The following is a 21267-nucleotide window of genomic DNA, read 5'->3' on the forward strand; positions in this document are numbered from 1 at the left end:
ATCTTCCATATGCTGGTTCACTCCTAAATGGCCACAACAGCTAGAGTTGTACCAGGCCAAAGCTAGGAGGCAGGAGCTGAGCTCATCCGGGTTTCCCACATGGGTAGCAGAGACCCAAAAACTTGGGTTATCTTCTGCTGCCTTCCCAGGTGCATTAGCAAGGAGCTGGATCAGAAGAGATGGAGCCAGGACTTGAACTGGCACCCATATGGGATGCTAGCACTGCAGTCAGTAGTTTAATCTGTTGCACCACAGTGCCAGTCCCACAAATACACATGTTTTCAGAGTTCCTGAAGAAATTGTGGGAAAAAGAAGGGCTTAGAAAGTCTATTATATAAATAATAAAATAATAGAAAATTCCCCAATTCAAAGAAATATATGGGCATCCAAATACAGGAAATATATAGAACCCCAAATAGGCACCATCAGAAAATATTCTCAACATGACACCTTATAGTCAAACTTTCAAAAGTAATGCCTAAAATTTGCAAGACAGAAGTGCTAGGTCATTTTTAAAGGAACTCTCATCAGATTGGCAGCAGAATTCTCAACAGAAACCTTTCAGGCTGGGAGAGAATGAAGAGAGATAGTCCAAGTTCTAAAAGAAAACAACAGTATTTCTTGAGTTCTTGTGATGTGGTGGACTTGAGGTGTGTCAGTACCCAAGACGAAAGTAGTTTGCTGTTTTTCTGAGTTCCAGTCTGAGAGGAAGAGAAAGAGGATGAGGCAGGACAGTAGGAAAAGAAAATAGCTAACATTAAAAGAATGGTCATTCTATGCTAGCCACTATACTAATTAACATAAGGTGAGACAGAGAGGAACATGTAAATTTCACAAAATTGTAGAACTGCTAAGTAGAAGAGCTAGGATTATACTACAGTTTGTCTGAATCCAAACTCCATCACTTAAACACTATATCAAAATGTTTCTCTTTCACCTCATGGTAAAAATTACCAAGTAAAGGAAAGGACTATTTTTCTTTAATTGAAAATAAAATGTTTTCCTTCATAGTTGAGTTTATTACTTCCTATTTGCAGGTGGAAATCCAATTGGATATCTTTGGAACTAAGTGCTAACCTTTCTTGTAGATAGAAAGGGAGTTGTCATCCTCAAGTAATCTAACCAGAGAAGCCTCTGCTACACAGAATAGATGCATACACACACATAAGATAAAAGATACATGTGTATTGTATAATTATATACAAAATGGGAAACATTGGCATGTGTGAACTAGAGAATTTCAACAGAGAGATGAAAACTAAAAATATATTTTATATATTATTAATACTAAATATATATTATACAAATATCAAATGAAATTCCAGAAATGAACACTGTTATGTCACAGTGTGAACAGTGCCATGTTACTTCATGAACTCAAAAGCAATCTTGAAAGAATAATGTCAAGGGTCACTGAAAAAGGATCAAAGAAAGGATTATTGAACTTGAAGACATTGGGTCTGCAGACACTAAACATTGCCAAACTAAAACAAAGGCAGAAAAGAGAGGTTAAAAATGCTTGCAACATCCAAGACCTTTGGAACAATATCAATGCTCTAAAGCATGCAATCAGTGCCCAAGAAGGAAAGATGAGGGAGTGAGAGTTTCCAATAATTTTCTAAAACTTTTGAAAAATATCAGCTCACAAATCCAGGAAATTGAACCGAACACAGGCAAGACAAATAAAAAGAACACACACACATATATCTTATAGTCAAACTGCAGCATCTTTAAAGTGCTGAAAGAAAGAGCAAAAACAGTTAACCTAGAATACAAAATGACTCTTTGAAAAGACACAAAAAATGAAGACATTTGCAGATATATATAAAAGGTGAGAGAACTTGTTGATAACTTCCCCAGACTATGAGAAATACTAAAGTATGCTTTTGATATAAAGGGAAGTGATATGAAATAAAAGCCAGATGATTATTAGGAAGTAATAGATATATATCAAGTATGTTTCATATGTTTCATATATATGTATATGTGTGTATATATATATATATATATATGAGATAGAGAGAGATGTAATCTGCAAAAACTGGCAGGAAAATATAAAACAGTGTCTCATTTATACAGACAAGAAAAATTCACAAACTAATTTATAGAATGCACCTAAGAGTGGCATGGAGTTATCGTAAATTCAATTTATGTGTTAGCAGGGATCCCCTCACCATGGAATCCTAAATTTCAGATATGATTGACTCAAACTCTCATTTTCATGCTCTGAATTTTTGTTCTATTCTCTGCATGGTTATGTCTATTCTTCTATTTCTGTGGTGACATTGACACAAGCTGGGTCATACCTTATGCTTTCTGTTCCCCTTTCCCATCCCAAATTACCTTTGAATAAAAGGACTATATCAAGAAGCAGAAATTTTATTGGCAATAGGAGCCTACACATCTCATGTCAAATTACTGACAATTGTTGGCAGAACATTCCTTTCTAAAGAAGCCCCTTGTTGGTTCTCTTTCTGGCCGCTTCCCCAATTGACCAATTATTCTTCCCCCACCGCACAAGCTGCTCCCCTTGCTCTGCCGCCTGTCTGGTTCTTTTTTATCTTTTCTTATGTTTTAATCCAAGAGAGATATCAAACTTCTCTAATGTTCTCCTAAGAGCACCTTACCATTTCTCTCTTTGCTTTGCTTCCTGTGAGCAGGCTCCTCTTTTTCCCAAGAGACTTCAATGCATAACTCGCTGGGCCTCCCTGTAGTCCAGGTAAATGGTGCTCCTGGAGTTGTGCAGTGCAGACTGAACACTGGGATATGGCTGTTCGACTTGTACTTTATTAAGGTATTTTCCAGTTAAAGATTGTTCTGGTGACAGCTGTTATGTATATGAGCTCTTACCTATATTAATGAGAGATATACAAAAAGTTTAAATGAGATTGAAAAAAGATTGAATAAGTAGAAAGCAATACCATGTATTTGGATGGGAAATCCAACATTATAAAAATGCCTATTCTTTCCAAATTACTCCTAGGTGTCAGAAATTTTAATTAAGATATCAACAGGTTTTTCTATTTCTTCAGTATATGAAAACAGTTTTGTAATATATTTGGAAAAATGAACAAGAGAAAACAGAAAAATTAAATCTTTTGGGAAAAAATGAGAACAAATATATCCCCACGCATCTGTCTGTCACCTGCATAGTTACCTAGTTAGCTGGAATCCTTCCTTCTTTCCTCCCTTCCTCCCTTCATGCCCTCCCAATCTATTTTTTTGGACATACAAAGCCTTTTTCTTTCAATAATATCTTCTCCCTCCTTCACAAGTACAGCATCACCCCCGTCATGTACCTTATGTGGTTTTTGTGGTGCTATTTATCATAGCTCCATAGTGGACATGCAATTGTAGGCTGGGCCAATTGGAGTAAACCATCCTCTTGATTATAATGATTGGTCCAGGAACAAGTAAATAGCAAGTCACTCAGAATTTAAATTTTCAAAATGAAGCTGAGAAAAATACATCCTCTTCTGGAAAAAATATCCCTGGAGAATGATATAAGCCCAAGCCTGCTGGCAGATGGGTTTTCTGCAAGAGGAAAAGCCCATCTGTTCTAGGAGACAAGGAAACCAAGCAGAAGTGAGCAAACACAGGAGAGATGAAATGAGTGAGAGAGAAAGTCTTGGAGGTATGGAGTCCCAGCTTGAGTTTATGAAGCCCCAGGACCTCTCTTCTACCAGAGTTTTCTCAATTCTCTCTTTTCCTAATATTCTACTAATAACATAGACATAGACAGTTCCTAGCTCTGACTCCTAATTCTAGCCTTCCACCAGTTCACCAGGAATGGTAATAGCGCAAGTAATTGGGTACCAGCCACTCGTGTGGGAGAGCTAGATTATGTACCCGGATCCTGGCTCCAGCCATATAAATAGATAGATAGATAGATGGATGGATAATAGATAGATACTGATATAGATATAGATAGATATAACTAAACAGAGAATAGTTGTGGGCAGCCACAGGCAGTCGCCCCTTTTGTTTACACTTAAATATATGGATGGAGACATCCCGGCACAGACAATTAGGCTAAGGAGATTCCAGGAAGAGGTAGGAAGAACCGTATCTCACTGCTAGACTTCTCACAAGAAATGATGTAGATAATCAGCCACACCTGAAACCTGCATTTATCACCTGTGTGTTTTATTATACCCTTGTAATCTATGATTTGATAACACTTTGTGATCTGTTAAGCGTAAGAACTTTTTCGGGAACTCTATAGGAACTTTTTGTAACCCCAGAAGAATTTTAGGTATGTAAATCCTAAATCCTGTGTGCCTTCTTGTGTACAACTGGTCATGTTTAAATACTACTGGACTTGTTGAATAAACGAGCCTTGATCAGGATTTGTCTTGGCTCCATTCTTTGCGTCCTTGTCCCCGCATTCCCACTCTCTGTTTCAGGAAACCCGGTTCATTGTGCTGCAGGCTGGCACAAATAGTGTCTTCCTTCTGCCCTCTCCTAGTTGTCTTCCAAAGGAGGAAAGGAAGAGATGCCACTGTGATGGGCCAGAATCTTGGACATGTTTTATGGTTACGATTAACTATTGGATTGCTTTACTCCTGGCTAAAAATAGTAGTGATGGTAGTGATAAATGTATTAGTATTTGTGATAGTAACAACAAAAATGTGCTGGAAGGTGCTTAGATATCCTGAAGTTTCTTCAGGAATGACATGCCTCTGGGGTTGAAGTGGGGATGGATGACTTAAGAAAGTAGATGGTTTAGAAGATATAGTTGGTGTTGAATATTATATTCTGAGCAGATAAATGGTGTGAGTTATTTTATAAAACCTCTGAGGGAATTTTACTAGGGATAGGGGAAAGTCTGGATATCTTTCTTGACTTTAAGCTATCTGAATTAAATTACGAATTTCTCTAGAATATCCTAGGTTACCCAAGTTTACTAAAGCCTCCAAACTGTCTCAGACTATTCAGACATTAGATTCCCATTCTAATTCTTCCTGGCATGCTTTTCTGTAGTTCCTTCTTGTTCATCTTACCTCGATGAACTTTCCCACTCATTTAGAGAGCTTGTGGAAGTTTGTACTGAGTCTCTTTTGTCATTCCTTTCTTGACCCACCCTGTTTCAGATGAATATTTAGTGAGAACCCTCTATATTACAATCACTGAGCTACCGGTCCTCTAGGAGCTTAGATCCTGGTAGTAACAGAGACACGAAGCCACTTAAACAGTTGACACACTCAGCCTCATTTAGCAGGGTCTTAATATGGTCAGTCTAATCTTCTTTCCTTGTATCTAAGTGTCTCTTGCCCCCTCTTTCCTCTCTTACATATCCAGTTTCTTTCAGGGGCTGACACTTATCTCAACCTTCTAATCACAGACAAAATCTAGCAACATATACCCACTTTATTTCCTGGTTACCAAGCAGGGGAAGTACAACTGCCCCACTGTAACATGTGGTGCTTTCCTTTGTATGCATAGCTTACATAGGACAGCCTGTGTCCATCAAGGCTTCCTGTAGGGTCGGGGTAGGAAGTGGAGAAAATTCCTTATTCCAAATCCTGTATAAGAGCTCTTGCTTCCCTATCAAAGATGGCAACATAGAACAATCGGATACAATATGGACTGGAAGTAGTTTCATGATGGACTACTTAAAATATAACTCCGCACAATAAACTTGACCTCATAATATAAAACAACATTTAGTACTTCATTTCTATTAGTACTCATTGTATCTGTGTAGACTAAAAGTGACTAACCTTCACATTTCACTTTTATATATTTTTATTTGTGCTTCTCTCATATTTCAATTCATTATCATATTAAAATTCTACCCACTGGGACTGGTGTTGTGGCACAGCAGGTTAAAACGCTGCTTGCAATGCTATCAATCCATATCAGAGTGCTGGTTTGAGTCCCAGATGTTCCACTTCTGATCCAGCATCCTACTAATGAGCCTAGAAAATCAGTAGGGAAGGCATTAGGGGACATCCCAAGTATTTGGGCCCCATTCTTTCTTCTTGCTCCCTTCCCCCCTCTCCTTCTCCCTCTGGTTTGCAGCTCTGACTCCTGAATCCAATCCAACTTCCCACCACTTCAGACCTTGGGAAGCAAGAGTGATGGCTCAAGTTAAGTGGGTTTTGGTCACTCATGTGGGAGAGCCGGATTGTGTCCCCAGCTCCTGACTCGGGCCCCAGTCTAGCCCTAGCCATTGTGAGCATTTGGGGAGTAAACCTAAGGAGCGGTCCTCTTTGTCTCTGCTCTCCCCCCTCCTCCCTCTCACTCTTCCATCTCTTCTTCTGTGTGAGTGTGTATGTGTGTGCGTGTGTGTGCCTCTCAAATAAAAATAAAAAATTAAAGGGCAGGTCTTTGGTGTAATGGTTAAGCTACTGCTTGGAAAGCCTGCATTCCATACCGGAGTGCCTAGGGTTGAGTCCTGGCTCTGCTCTCCAATTCAGCTTCCAGCTAATGAATATTCTGAGAAGCAGTGGTGATGGCTCAAGCAGTTGGGTTCTTGTCACACATATGGAGACCCTGATTGAGTTTCTGGCTCCTGACTTTCTCCTAGCCCAGTCCAGGATGTTGCAAGCATTTTGGGAGTAAACTAACAGATGGGGTATCTCTCTCTCTCTCTCTGACTTTCAAATAAATAAAGATGTTTTAAAGATAAAAAAGAAAAATTACACATAAAGTGAAATATAAAAAATTTATCCATGCCCATAAAGCCACTAACACTTCATATTTGTCACTGAAGATGCTTAAGCATGTATGGTTTTTTCCCCACAAATGAAGTCATGATACACACACACACACACACACACACACATATACAGGGACACAATTTTATGATTGTCTTTTCCCATTTAACCATATTTCCCCATAGAATTCATAGTGGTGTGTTTAGTAATGTATTTACCTGTTGATTGAAGCAGAATGAGAATAATTTTAGATTTTTCACTATTATAACACCACAAATAACTTTGTTCTTGCATTTTTATATGATATATTTATAGGGTAAATTTCTAGAAACAGAATTGTTATGTTGAAGAGTAAATATTTTGAAGTTTAGATAAATTCTATAAAAATGTCATCCAAAAGCTTGAGCCAGTCCATGGTTTCCACAGCAGCATGTGTCGCCAAAATGTTAGTAAGGCGTAACATAATGTTGTTATTAAATTTGGACTTCCTTAATTGTGAACGGGATCTAGTGCTTTATCATTAATTGATTAACTGCATTTCTCTTTCTCTCAACTGCATTATTTTTGTAGCTGGTTTTGTTCTATTTCAGAAAACTTCTAAGAAAGACTTTACATGTTTTGAATTTCATATTGGGACTACTGGACTTTTTAAAGCATAAAATTAAATTTATAATTAGAGTGATACCAGGGTCATATATAATGAATGTTTTGTATGAGAGCAGTACCCAATTCATCTGGGTGCCCATGGATTCTCCCCTTCCCAACAAGGAAAAGCATATATAAGTATACTAATATCTGCACTGTCATTCTTCATACCTGGGAGTACTGATCTTTAGAGATTCATATCCTCTTTAAAAAGCTGCACAGCAATATGGTTTATTGTAGCCTTAGGGCTCAAAAATATAAAATCATAAAGGATAGGTGGACTCAATGCCAATAGCATAGAAAGTAGTTTTTGAGTAGTCATGTAAGAAAGAGGTGAGAAGCAAAATAGTCGTGCCATATGCAACAATAAAATACTAAGATTGGCCCACACCTTAACTGCAGCCATGAAAAAAGCCAGAGGCAAGAGAAAATGACTGGTAGTGGGGAAGAGTTTGAATACTAGAATACCATCCAAAGATTGAACAAAGGACCATTTTACCTCTGTTTAAGTTCAAGATAAGTAGTTCTCCAAAATACAGATGCCCCCCAAATGTAGCAAACCAAATATTTTACTCTTTCTTTGTTCATTGTTCTTATTGATGGTGGTGATTTTTTTATTGCAAGCTCAAGGAAGTGATTCAAACTGGTCAGGCTGAAAAAGCATTACTAGAGTAGGTATTTGATCTAGTGACTAAGACACCAGTTAAGTTGCCCACATCCCATATCAGAGTGCCTAGGTTCAAATCCTGACTCTTCTCTTGATTCCAGTCTCCTGTTACTATGGATCCTGGGAGGCAGAGGTGATGATGCAAGTAGCTGGGTCCCCGCCACCCATGTGGGAGATCTCAATAGAGTTCCCAATTCCTGGGTTTGGCCCCAGCCTAAGCCTGGCTATTGTGGCATTTGGGTGGTGGAGCAGAGGATGGGAGCATTCTCTGACTCTTAAATGAAACTAAATTAATTAACTAACAAGGGAGAACCAAGATGGATGAATAGTGAGAAGCCACACTGACGTCAGCCACATAAAAATATCAGAAAACAAAGGAAGGGGGCTGGCGCAGTGGCGTAGTGGGTTAAAGCCAACTTCTACAGTTCCGGCATCCCATATGGGCGACGGTTTGAGTCCCAGCTGCTCCACTTCTGATCCAGCTCTCTGCTGTGGCCTGAGAAAGCAGTAGAAGATGGTTAAAGACCTTGGGCCCTTGTACCTGCTTGGGAGAGCTGGAAGAAGCTCCTGGCTCCTGACTTTGGATAGGCGCAGCTCCAGCCATTGCAGCCAATTGGGGAGTGAACCAGCTGGTGGAAAACCTCTTTCTGCTTCTCCTTCTCTCTGTGTGTAACTCTGACTTTAAATAAAAAAGAAATCTTAAAAAGAAGGAAAGAAAACAAAGGAAGAATCACTTTCCTAAGGAAATGGTTGAGAGAAATTTTCAGTGGAGAATGGATAGAACAGAACAGAGACTCCGTGGAGCAGTGAAGAGAGACGAAAGACATACTGCCTCCAGCCACTCCTGAATCTACAATGCCAGCTCCAGGCTGGGAAGTGCCATCTCCCCAGGGCAAGATGAGAGGAGTTGCAGCAGCTGCCACCACTGGTGGCTTTGACTGAGAGCGAATTCCATGGTCCCCACTGAGAAGCTGATGAGGAGTATGCATATCTACTTTGTTCCATGAAGGGAAGCCGCTTTACTTCCCTCTCCTCCCCCCACCTAAGCACCAGACTCAATCTGCTGAGGTAGAGCTGCAGCTGGACTTTGTCCTGTGCAAGGGAACAGTGGACAGGGTTGCTGCTGCCAGAGACTGCTGGGGCCAGCACTGGGCAGCTTACAGGGTGAAGAGCAAACTTCCTGCACCCTGTGACTATGGGAGTTTTGGGCAAAGGCTATGACGATGAGAGGGTCACAGATTGTGACTGGGTCCTGTGCACCTGTCTGGTCTGACAGTAGAGACTCACATCTCCCTGCATGCCAGGGACAGGTCTTGCACAGGGGTGAAGAGATATACTGCAGAGTGGGCAGTGCTCTGCACAGTGGATATGTCTAGGTGGGTGGGGCGCAAAGGCACCATGAGCTCACTGCAGGCTGTGAATCGGCTGGTTCATCCTGGCGCATAAAAGAGCTGAGGCTGTGAACATACTAGCTGGCCCCAACATCCCCTCCCCCCACTGACTGTGGCCAGAAGTGCTTGACCACACCCAACTTGGATGCCATGCTGTATTTGACCCTCCCACAACTGGTAACCATTTCTCCCTGGCCCCATCCAGTACATACACTGCTGAAACCAAAATGTGAGCCTTAGGCACTCCACCAAGCATCAAGGCACATTTCCAGGGAACAAAGCCTTCAAACAGAGAGAGACAGAGACAGAGACAGAGACAGAGACAGAGACAGAGACAGAGACCATCCACCGCTTCACTCTACAAATGGCCACAACAGCCAGAGCTGGACCAAAGTCAGGAGCCAGGAGACTCCTCCAGGTCTCCCAAGTTGGTGGCAGGGGCCCAGTCCCTTGGGCCATCTTCCACTGCTTTCCCAGGTACACTAGTAGGGAGCTGGATCTGAATTGGAGCAGCCAGGACTTGGACCAGTACCCATATGGCATGCTGGCACTGCAGTCAACTGCTTAACCCCTTGCAGCATAGCACTGGCTTTAGTCTCTCTTTTGTTTACTTCTGCTTTGATCTTTATTATTTCTTTCCTTCTAGTAATTTTGGGTTTGTGTTTTTTTTTTTTTTTTTTGCTTTCATAACATCATTTTTTTAAAAAGATTTATTTTATTTATTTGAAAGAGTTACAGATGAGGTAGAGACAGAAAGAAAGGTATTTCATCCACTGGTTCACTCCCCAGATGGCTGCAACAGCCAGAGCTGTGCTGATGCAAAGCCAGGAGGCAGGAGCTTCTTTAGGGTCTCCCACGCGAGTGCAGGGGCCCAAGGACTTGGGCCATCTTCTAATGCTTTCCCAGGCCGTAGCAGAGAGCTGGATTGAAAGAGGAGCAGCCAGGACTAGAACTGGCTCTCATATGGGATACCAGTGCTTCAGGCCAGGGCTTTAACGCACTGCACCACAGTGCTGGCCCCATCATAGTATCTTGAGTTATACTAATAAATTGTTTATTTGAAATCTTGCCATTTTTAGCAGTTGTTTTTTATTTTTAATTTTATTAAATTTATACAAGTTTCATGGATTTCACATATGCAGATTAGGAACTTAGTGAGATTTTTCTCCCATTCTCCCTCCCACCCAAGCTTCAACCCATCTTCCCCCTCCTTCACACATTCCCACTATTAATTTTTACAAAGATCTATTTCAGTTTACTTAGTGATCATATGGTTAACACCACACTACGTAAAAGATTTCAACAAATAGTATGAAGAAAAAAGAAAAGAAAAAAAAAAAAACAACACTGTTCCTCAACAGAAGAGAGAATGTCTGTAAATAATCATTGAATCTCAAAATGTCTATTTCACTCCAATACATAACATTTCAGGTACTCTATTAGTTACATTGGATCAAGGAAGAGATGATATCTGTCTTTTTGGGACTGGCTTATTTCACTAAGTATAATGGTTTCGAGTTGCGACCATCTTGTTGCAAAAGACAGGATTTCGTTTTTTTGTTGTTGTTGTTCAGCTGAGTAGTACTCCATAGTGTATATATACACCAGAATTTCTTTATCCAGTCAACCGAGGATAGATATCTGGATTGATTCCATATCTTCATGATTGTGAATTGTGCTGCAATGAACATGGGCGTACAGATAACTCTTTCATATGCTGATTTCTTTTGGTTTGGATACATTATCAGGAGTGGGATGCCTGGATCATATGGTAGGTATATTCAGATTTCTGAGGTGTATCCATACTGTCTTCCACAGTGGTGGCACCAGTTTACATTTATACCAACAATGGTCCAGGGTATATTTCCCCCCACATCCTCACCAGCATTTGTCATCTGTTGATTTCTAACTGGAGTGAGGTAAAAAGAGCCATTCTAACTGGAGTGAGGTGAAACTTCATTGTGGTCTTGATTTGCATTTTCCTATTGGCTAGTGATCCTGAGCATTTTTTCAAATGTCAGCCATTTGAATTTCCTCTCTTGAAAAATGCCTGTTGAAGTCCTTTGCTCATTTCTTAACTGAATTGTTTTGTTGTTGTTGAATTTCTTGAGCTCTATATAGATTCTAGAGGTTAACCCTTTATCAGTTGCATCATTTGTAAAAAATTTTCTCCCATTCTGTCTGTCGTCTCTTCACTTTGAAGAGTGTTTCTTTTGCAGTGAAGAAGCTTCTCAGCTTGACGTAATCCCATTTGTCAATTTTGGCTTTGATTAACTGTGCTCCTGCGGTGTTTTCCAAGAAGTCTTTGCCTATGCCAATGTCTTGCAGAGTTTCCCCAATGTTCTCTAATAATTTGATGGTACCAGGTCTTAGATTTAGGTTTTTGATCATTTTGAGTGGATTATTGTATAAGATGTTAGGTATGAGTCTAGTTTCAAACTTCTGCACATGGAAATACAGTTTCCCCAGTACCATTTGTTAAAGAGACTGTCCTTGCTCCAGGGATTGATTTTACCTCCCTTGTCAAAGATAAGTTGGTTGTAGATGCATGGATTGATTTCTGTGGTTTCTATTCTCTTCCATTGGTCTACAAGTCTGTTTTTGTGCAGTACCAGGCTGTTTTGATTATAATTGCCCTCTGGTATGTCTTGAAATCAGGTATTGTGATGTCTCCAGCTTTTTTCTGTTGTATAAGATTGATTTAGCTATTCAGCATTTCTTGTGTTTCTCTATGAATTTTAGCATAATTTTTTCTAGATCTGCAAAGAATATCTGTAAATTGCTTTTGGTATTATAGAAATTTTGATGATGTTCATTCTTCCAATCCATGAACATGGAAGGTTTTTCCATTTTTAAATGTTCTCTTCTATTTCTTTCTTTAGTGTTTTGTAATTTTCATCACACATATCTTTCACATCAATGGTTATATTTATTCCAAGGTATTTAATTCTTTTTGGAGCTATTATGAATGAGATTGATTTTTTAGATTTATTTTATTTATTTGAAAGTCAGAGTTACACAGAGAGAGGAGAGGCAGGAAGAGATAGAGATAGGTCTGCCATCCATTGGTTCACTCCCTAGTTGGCTGCAAGTCTGGAGCTGTGCCAATTGGAAGCCAGGAGCCAGGAGACTCCTCTGGGTCTCCCAAGCAGGTGCAGGGGCCTAAGGACTTGGGCCATCTTCTACTGCTTTCCCAGGCCATAGCAGAGAGCTGGATTGGAAATGGAGCAGCTGGGACTAGAACCAGTGCCCATATGGGATGCCAGTACTGCAGGCGATGGCTTTACCCATTACAACACAGTGCCAGCCCCAGGACTGATCTTAAAAGTTCTTTCTCAGCCGGCGCCGTGGCTCAATAGGCTAATCCTCTGCCTGCGGCGTGGGTACACCGGGTTCTAGTCCTGGTCGGGGCATCGGATTCTTTCCTGGTTGCCCCTCTTCCAGGCCAGCTCTCTGCTGTGGCCAGGGAATGCAGTGGAGGATGGCCCAAGTCCTTGGGCCCTGCACCCACATGGGAGATCAGGAGAAGCACCTGGCTCCTGGCTTCAGATCAGCGCGATGCGCTAGCTGCAGCACACTGGCCATGGTGGCCATTGGAGGGTGAACCAATGGCAAAGGAAGACCTTTCTCTCTGTCCCTCTCTCTCACTGTCCACTCTGCCTGTCAAAAAATAAATAAATAAATAAATAAATAAAAGTTCTTTTTCTGCCATAGCATTGTCTGTGTATACAAAGGATATTGTTTTTTGTGTCTGTTAATTTTATATCCTGCCACTTTATCAAACTCTTTTATGAATTCCAATTATCTCTCAGTGGAGCCTTTTGGATCCCCTATATACAGAATCATGTCATCTGCAAATAGGGATAGCTTGATTTGTTGCTTTCTAATTTGTATCCTTTTGATTTCTTTTTCTTGCCTAATGGCTCTGGCTAACACTTTCAGGACTATATTAACTAGCAAGGGTGAGAGTGGGCATCCTTGTCTGGTTCCAAATCTTAAGAGGAATGCTTCCAGCATTTCCCCATTCAATACGATGCGGACCATGCATGTGTCACAAATTACCTTGATTGTGTTGAGGAATGTTTCTTCTATAATCAATTTACTTAAGTTTTTCATCATGAAAGGATGTTGTATTTTATCAAATGTTTTTCTCTGCATCTATTGAGATAATCAATCATTTGGTTTTTCTTCTGCAGTTTGTTAATGGGATGTATCTCATTGATTGATTTGCTAATGTTGAACCATCCTTGCATACCATGGATAAATCCCACTTTGTCCAGGTGAATGGTCTTTCTGATGTGTTGTTGGATTTGACTAATATATTGATGAGGATTTTTACATCTATGTACATCAGGGATATTGGTCCATGATTTTCTTTTTCTGTTGTATCTTTTTCTGGCTTAGGAATTAAGGTGATGCAGCCTTCCTAGAGGAGTTTGGGAGGATTCCCTCCTTTTCAATTGTTTTGAGCAGCTTGAGAAGAATTAGAATTAGTTCTTCTTTTTTTAAGATTTATTTTATTTTATGTGAAAGAGTTACAGAGAGAGGTAGACAAAGAAGTCTTCCATCCACTGGTTCACTCCCCAGATGGCTGCCACGGCTGGAGCTGCATGGATGTGACGGTCTCCCATGTGGGTGCAGCGGTCCAAGGACTTGGGCCATCTTCTGCTGCTTTCCCAGGCCACAGTAGAGAGCTGGATCGGAGGAGGAACAGCCAGGACTAGAATGGGCGCCCATATGGGATGCTGGCACTTCAGGCCAGGGCTTTAATCCACTGCACTACAGCACTGGCCCTAGAATCTGTTCTTTAAATGTCTTGTAAAATTTAGCAGGGAAGCCATCCAGTCCTGTGCTTTTCTTTGTTGGGTGGGTTTTATTACTGATTCAATTTCTGTTTTCATTATTGGCCTGTTTAGGTTTTCTATGTCTTCATGGCTCATTTTAAGTAAGTTGTATATGTCCAAGAATCTAAACATTTCTTCTAGTTTTCCCAGTTTGTTGGCATACAGTTCTTTGTTGTAATTTATGATGTTTTTTTTTATTTCTGTGGTATCTATTACATTTCATTTTACATATCTGATTTTATTGATTTTTGTCTCTTCCCTCTTTTTTTTTTTTTTTGGTTAGTTTGGCCAATGGTGTATCAATCTTAGTTTAAAAAAAAAAACAGCTCTTCATTTCACTGATATTTTGTATTTTTTAAGTTTCAATTTTGTTTGGTTATTCCCTAATTTTAATTATTTCTTTCCTCCTACTAATTTTGGGTTTCCCTTGTTGTTGTTGTAGGTCCTTGAAATGCATTGATAGCTCATTTATTTGGTACCTTTCCAATTTCTTCATGTAGGCACCAATTGCTATAAACTTTCCTCTTAACACTGCTTTTGCTGTATCCCATAAATTTTGATATGATATACTGTCTTCATTTCTTTCCAGAATTTTTTATTTCTTTTTTGATTTCTTCTACAACCCACTGTTCATTCAGGAACATGTTTTTCAGTTTCCACGTGTTCACATAGGATCTAGAGATTCTTGAGTTGGTGCATTTCCAGCTTCATTCCATTGTGGTCCCAGGAGATGATGCATAGTATGATTTCAATATTTTTAATTTGCTGATACTTGCTTTATGGCCTGGCATATGGTCTATCCAAGAGAAATTCCCATGTACCGGTAAGAAGAATGTGTATTCTGCAACTGTGGAGTGAAAAGTTCTGTAGATATCAATTAGGTCCATTTGGTCTATGGTATTGATTAGCTCCCTTGTTGCTTTGTTGGTTTTCTGTCTAGTTGATCTATCCATAGATGAAAGTGGGGTATTGAAGTCTCCCATTAATATTGTATTGGAATCCACCCAGACCAAGTGGGATTTATCCCTGGTATGCAGGGATGGTTCAATGTGCGCAAATCAATCAATGTGATACACTACATTAACACACTGCAGAAGAAAAACCATATTTATCTCAATAAATGCAGCGAAAGCATTTGATAAAATACAACACCCTTTCATGATGAAAACTCTAAGCAAACTGGGTATAGAAGGAACATTCCTCAATACAATCAAAGCAATTTATGAAAAACCCACAGCCAGCATCCTATTGAATGGGGAAAAGTTGGAAGCATTTCCACTGAGATCTGGTACCAGACAGGGGTGCCCACTCTCACCACTGCTATTCAATATAGTTCTGGAAGTTTTAGCCAGAGCTATTGTGGGGAGCAACTCGGACTAGACTGTTACTGGAATTAAGACTTATTCTATGCATCTGCTCTCCCACAATATGGTGCTGGGAGAGGAGGAAACAGCTTCTACACAGCTGCCTCCAGTTCAACCAATAAACAGCAGGACCTGCTCCTGATTGGAGGAGAGCAGCGTACTCGGCATGTGGGTAGCAGAGTTGGGATTGGTGGAAGAGGACTATAAAGGAGGAGAGAGACAACATGCACCAGGAACATCTATCTGAAGGAACACCTGAGGAACATCTGAGCAGCCCCCGAGAGAGCCGGCCGGTGGTGTGCCGCTCCCCCGCGGAAGTGGGGAAAGTGGCAGGGGGAACCGCCCTTCCACGGAGGTGGAAGGGTCGGTAGCCAACCCGGGAAGAACCAGCAGCAAACCCGGGGAGGGCCGAGCAGACAAAAGAACAACGCAGGGTCCTGTGTCGTTCCTCCGCGAAGAGGGGGAGCGACATAATGGTGCCGTGACTTGGATATGAAGCCTAGGCAGGGTTTAGTGTCGTTCCTCCACGAAGAGGGGGAGTGACAGCTATTAGGCAAGAAAAAGAAATTAAAGGGATACAAATTGGGAAGGAAGAACGCAAACTATCCCTCTTTGCAGATGATATGATTCTTTATTTAGGGGATCCAAAGAACTCTACTAAGAGACTATTGGAACTCATAGAAGAGTTTGGCAAAGTAGCAGGATATAAAATCAATGCACAAAAATAAAAAAAATTGTATTGGAGATTATGTCTCCCTTTAGATCCATTAGCATTTCCCTTAAATATCTAGGCACCCTGTATTTGGTGTATAAACATTTATTACAGTCACACCTTCCTGTTGAATTGATCCCTTAATCATTACATAGTGCCCCTGTTTATCTCTTTTAAAAGTTTTTATGTTGAAGTCTATTTTGTCTGATATTAGGATGGCAACACTGCCCTTTTTTGCTTTCCATTAGTATGGAATAGTTTTTTCCATTCTTTCATTTTCAGTCTTTGTTGGTAGGTATGTTTCTTGTAGGCAGCAAATAGATAGATCTTATTTTTTAATACATTCAGGAAGTCTGTATCTTTTAACTGGAGAGTGGAAGCCATTTACATTCAAAGTAACTATTGATAAATAAGGAATTGGCCCTGCCATTTTTCCATAAATATTCCTATTGCTTACTTTGGATTTCTTTTGTACTTCTACAGGGGATTTTCTGCCTTCACATTGTTGCATAATGATGGCTATCTTTCTGTATTTCTGTGTGTAGCACATTTTAAGCATCTTTTGTAAGGCTGGGCTAGTGGCAACAAATTCAATTGCTATTTGTTGTGGAAGGTCTTCATACCACCTTCATTCATAAATGAGAGCTTTGCAGGGTACAGTATTCTGGGTTGACAGGTTTTTTCTCTCAAGACTTGTACTATATCTCACCATTCCCTTCTAACCTGTGGGGTTTCTGATGAGAAGTCAGCTGTGAATCTAATTTGAGATCCTCTGAAAGTAATCTGGCATTTTTCACATGCACATTTTAGAGTCTTTTTTTTTATGTTTTACTGTGGAAATTTTGACTACAATGTTTCATAGTGAAGATCTTTTCTTGTCATATCTGTTAGGAGTTCTATGTGCTTCCTCTATTTGGACATCCCTTTCTTTCTCCAAATTAGGACAGTTTTCTCTAATTTTTTCACTAAATAATCCTTCTAGACCATTCTCTCATTCCACATCTTCAAGATCTCCTAAGACCCATATGTTGGGTAATTTGATAGTATCCCATAGATCTCCAACACTGTTTTTAAGTTACAGAGAGGCAGAGAGAGAGAGAGAGAGAGAGAGAGCAAGAGCGAGAGTGTGTGTGAGAGAGAGAGGTATTCCATCTGCTGGTTCATTCCCCAATTGGTTGCAACAGCTGGAGCTGAGCCAACCAGATGCCAGGAGTCAGGAACTTCCTCTGGATCTCCCACGTGAGTGTAGGGCCCAAGGACTTGGGCCATCGTCTACTGCTTTCCAAGGCCATAGCAGAGAGCTGGATCAGAAGTGGAGCAGCTGGGACCTGAACCAGCCCCCATACAGGATACCGGCACTGCAGACGGCAGCTTTACCGGCTACACCACAGAGCTGGCCCCAATGCTGTTATCCTTAAAATTGTCCATCATGTAGTTGTTGAAAACAAGGGCTATTTCCATCTGTGAGTTCACTCCCCAAATAGCTATAACAGCAAGATGTGGGCCTATATGAAGCCAGGAACCAGGAGCTTCTTCCAGGACTCCCACATGGATGCAGGGGCCCAAGCACTTGGGTCATCTTCCATTGCTTTCCCAGGCCATATGCCAAGAGCTGAGTCAGAAGAGGAGAAGCCAGGACACAAAATGATGCCCGTAAGAGATTCTGGTACCATGGGTGGAGGCTTTTTGAAAACAATTCTATTACTAACCATAATAAAACAAGTAAAATAAAAAAATTGATGCATAAGTATTGTCTAATCTATATAATATATGCAAATTTTGCTATTGTCCCAATATTAGCAAAACAAAATACTGGATTTGGTGTTATTTTCAATTTTTATTTGACATGGAGCAATTCCTTAGTCTTTCAACACAGTGATATTTTCTTTCTTTCTTTTTTTTTTTTTAATAATTTGGCAGGCAGAGTTAGACAGTGAGAGAGAGAAACAGAGAGAAAGGTCTTCCTTCCATTGGTTCACCCCCTAAATGGCTGCTACAGCTGGCATGCTGTGCCAAACTGAAGCCAGGAGCCAGGTGCTTCCTCCTGGTCTCCCATATGGGTGTAGGGGCCCAAGCACTTGGGCCATCCTCCACTGCCTTCCTGGGCCACAGCAGAGAGCTGGACTAGAAGAGGAGCAACCGGGACTAGAACCCGACGCCCATATGGGATGCTGGCACCACAGGCGGAGGATTAACCAAGTGAGCCACTGCACTGGCCCCCAATGTTTTTCTATAGTACTGGCCATAAAATTTGTAGAACATCCCTCAATTTGGGTTTTTCAGATGCTGCCTGATGACTAAATTTGGGATGTGGCTTTTGGGCAGGTTTCTGTGTGAATCTTAACTGCTAAGTCAAATGCCTTCCCCTCTATCAACATTTTGAAGTAACTTCATACAATATTAAGATGGCTCCCTGGAGCTTGGAGAAGATGACAAAGGCCTATGGAAAATGAAGAAGAGATTCAAGAAATGCCTTTACTGCCGTAAGGCAGGTGTCATAAAGCTCAGGCAGTTAAAGTAAATTTATGATACCTAAGAATCCACCATCTAACTGTGTCTTTGTAATAGCCCAGAAGACATAGTTATCTCTAAGGTAGTAAGAAATATGCTGGGGAGGGTGCCATTGACACTGAGAAGTTAAGTGTAGTTGATAGTAAGAGATGCTGCTTTGGAACTAGATTTCCTAATAGAATTGAGTTGATAGGTATCTAAAAAAGCAGAGGCCAAACGGTAGCATTTGACTCCAGAAAGAAAGTGTACATAATTACCATAATGGGCTGCAAGGCCAGAGTGACAACCAGAACGCCTTCACCCACAGGGCTCTGTGATAATAGCTAAAAGAACTTGGATCAAGTTAAATGAACATCCACTAGGATGTTACTTTACTTATATGAATAGCCAGGAAGGAAATCAACAGATAGTGAGCAGAAGGCTGATACTGGCTATCTCAATGGAAATTGTAATTGCAGTGACTTCCCAGATCCAGAGCTTATCATTTGATGGGGAAGACAAGTAAAAACCTTGCAATACTAGTGTAAGTATATACTCCATGTATTCCTCCAATGAGTCTCCAAAAGGACATACACTCATGGGCAGAGAAACAGTGTCCCTGACATTAAAATCAGAAACTAGAGGAATTATCATGACACCTAGGTAAATCGAATTTCATAGAGCCCAGTGGCTCAGGTTTGCCTCATGGTGGTCCAGAAGAATCACAAATCCACGCTATGCTTATATCCTCAGTTGCTAATTGAACCATTGGACTGAATACACTTGGCAAGTGACAGAAACCTCAACTTGGCTTCTTGACATTATAGTAAGTATTAGGAGAGGAAGGACAGGTTGAAGTCCCTGAAATGGTACACCCTCACTGATTAAGATAGTGAATCAGAAGGAATACAACATTCTGAGAGGAAATGCATAAATCAATGTCACCATGAAAGACTTAAAGGATATACACATGTTTATAACTATCACATTCTTGTTCAACTAACCTATTTAGCCTGTTTGGCCACTATAGAAACCAGATTCATCACAGTAAATGATGGTGGACTTAACCTAGGAATAGCTCCAAACACAGCTGCTGTTCCAGGTGTGATATATTCACTAACATAAAATAACATGGATCTTTGGCTCCTGGTATGCAGTTACTCCTTGAGTGAATGAATAGGTTCTTCTCAATCCCATTAACAGAAAGTACAAAACCAGTCTCCTTTTATGTGGGAAAGAGAACAGTACACATTCATTGTCCTACCCAACACTATGTTAACTTTCCTGTTCCCTGTCACAATATACATAGTTCATAGGCCATATTGATCAACTTGATGTCCTGTAGAATACCATGCTATATCAGTGTCATCATGCTAGTTGGACTTCTCAGTGCAACCAAGCCAGTATTAGCCAAAAATGGGCAAATGCAACAACCCTTGCTCAATTGGGTTCAAGTAACTAAGGGTTTCAGCCTTTCCAGTATAAAGAATTACAGGCAACTAACCCAGATCAAGTAGTAGTGGAATAGAGAAGGGGATGACTATCAACTATGACTTTGAGGTCCATTATAGCATCAGGGACAGTGTTCATTCCTCTTTTGTAGACACTGCTGTCAGTTGCCACCATGAAGACTCTGTGATACACTACATATAATACAGGCTATTAGCAGATCTGAGAAAAACATCCTATAGAGCATAACAGACATCTCGTGCTCATTTCACATCCATTGCTACCAACTGAGCCAAAGTGACATCTGATAGCTGCACTAAGTACCTCTTGATTTCTACCCTGGGGCTTCTCTGTTGTGCAAGACTGGAAATGCAAAGGTGTAGACACTCCCAAGGACAACCATATGTCCACAGGGGATGACAGTATCCCTTCTTCTGTGTCTCAGCAAATAATTCTGAATTCTGGTCCCTCAGAAGCTCTCCAGCAGGCCTGGGTTCTCATAGTCTGTGAAGATAACCAGTTCAATAATGTACCACTGTGTTGGTTTTCTTCTCATGTTTTGTTTCTGGTCTTCTACCCCAGCTTTTGTTCCATGAAATCACCTCTCAGAATAAATGACTTTAGAAAGCCCTTGTCTCAGGTTCTTCTTTTTAAGGAACCCAAGCCAAGACAACAAACTAAGAACTCCACATGTGGTTGCTTAAGTTTTTCAGAAGAAATAATGCTTAAGTATTAAAGTTTCACTTGAAAAATTGCCCCAGTGGATAAGAAGTAAGAGTATTCACAGCAGAGGTGGCAGCACGGACAAAGGCAAAGATGCAGGAAAAGGAAAAGTCTTGGCAAATTTGGGGAATTTTAAATGCTTCACAATGGAAGGTGCAATATAGTCATGTGCAGGAAGTGGCACAGGTGCTAGAAAAGTAAGCAGGAGTCAGACACAGAAGACTTCGTATGCTACGCTAGTTGGAACTGCTTTTTGTAAACAGCAACAGAACAATTATTTTAATCCTTATACCAAATATCCCCCTTAAGCTGAAGCAATA

The sequence above is a fragment of the Oryctolagus cuniculus genome, chromosome 11 (assembly GCF_964237555.1).
Source record: "Oryctolagus cuniculus chromosome 11, mOryCun1.1, whole genome shotgun sequence".
In the NCBI taxonomy this organism is placed as follows: Eukaryota; Metazoa; Chordata; class Mammalia; order Lagomorpha; family Leporidae; genus Oryctolagus; species Oryctolagus cuniculus.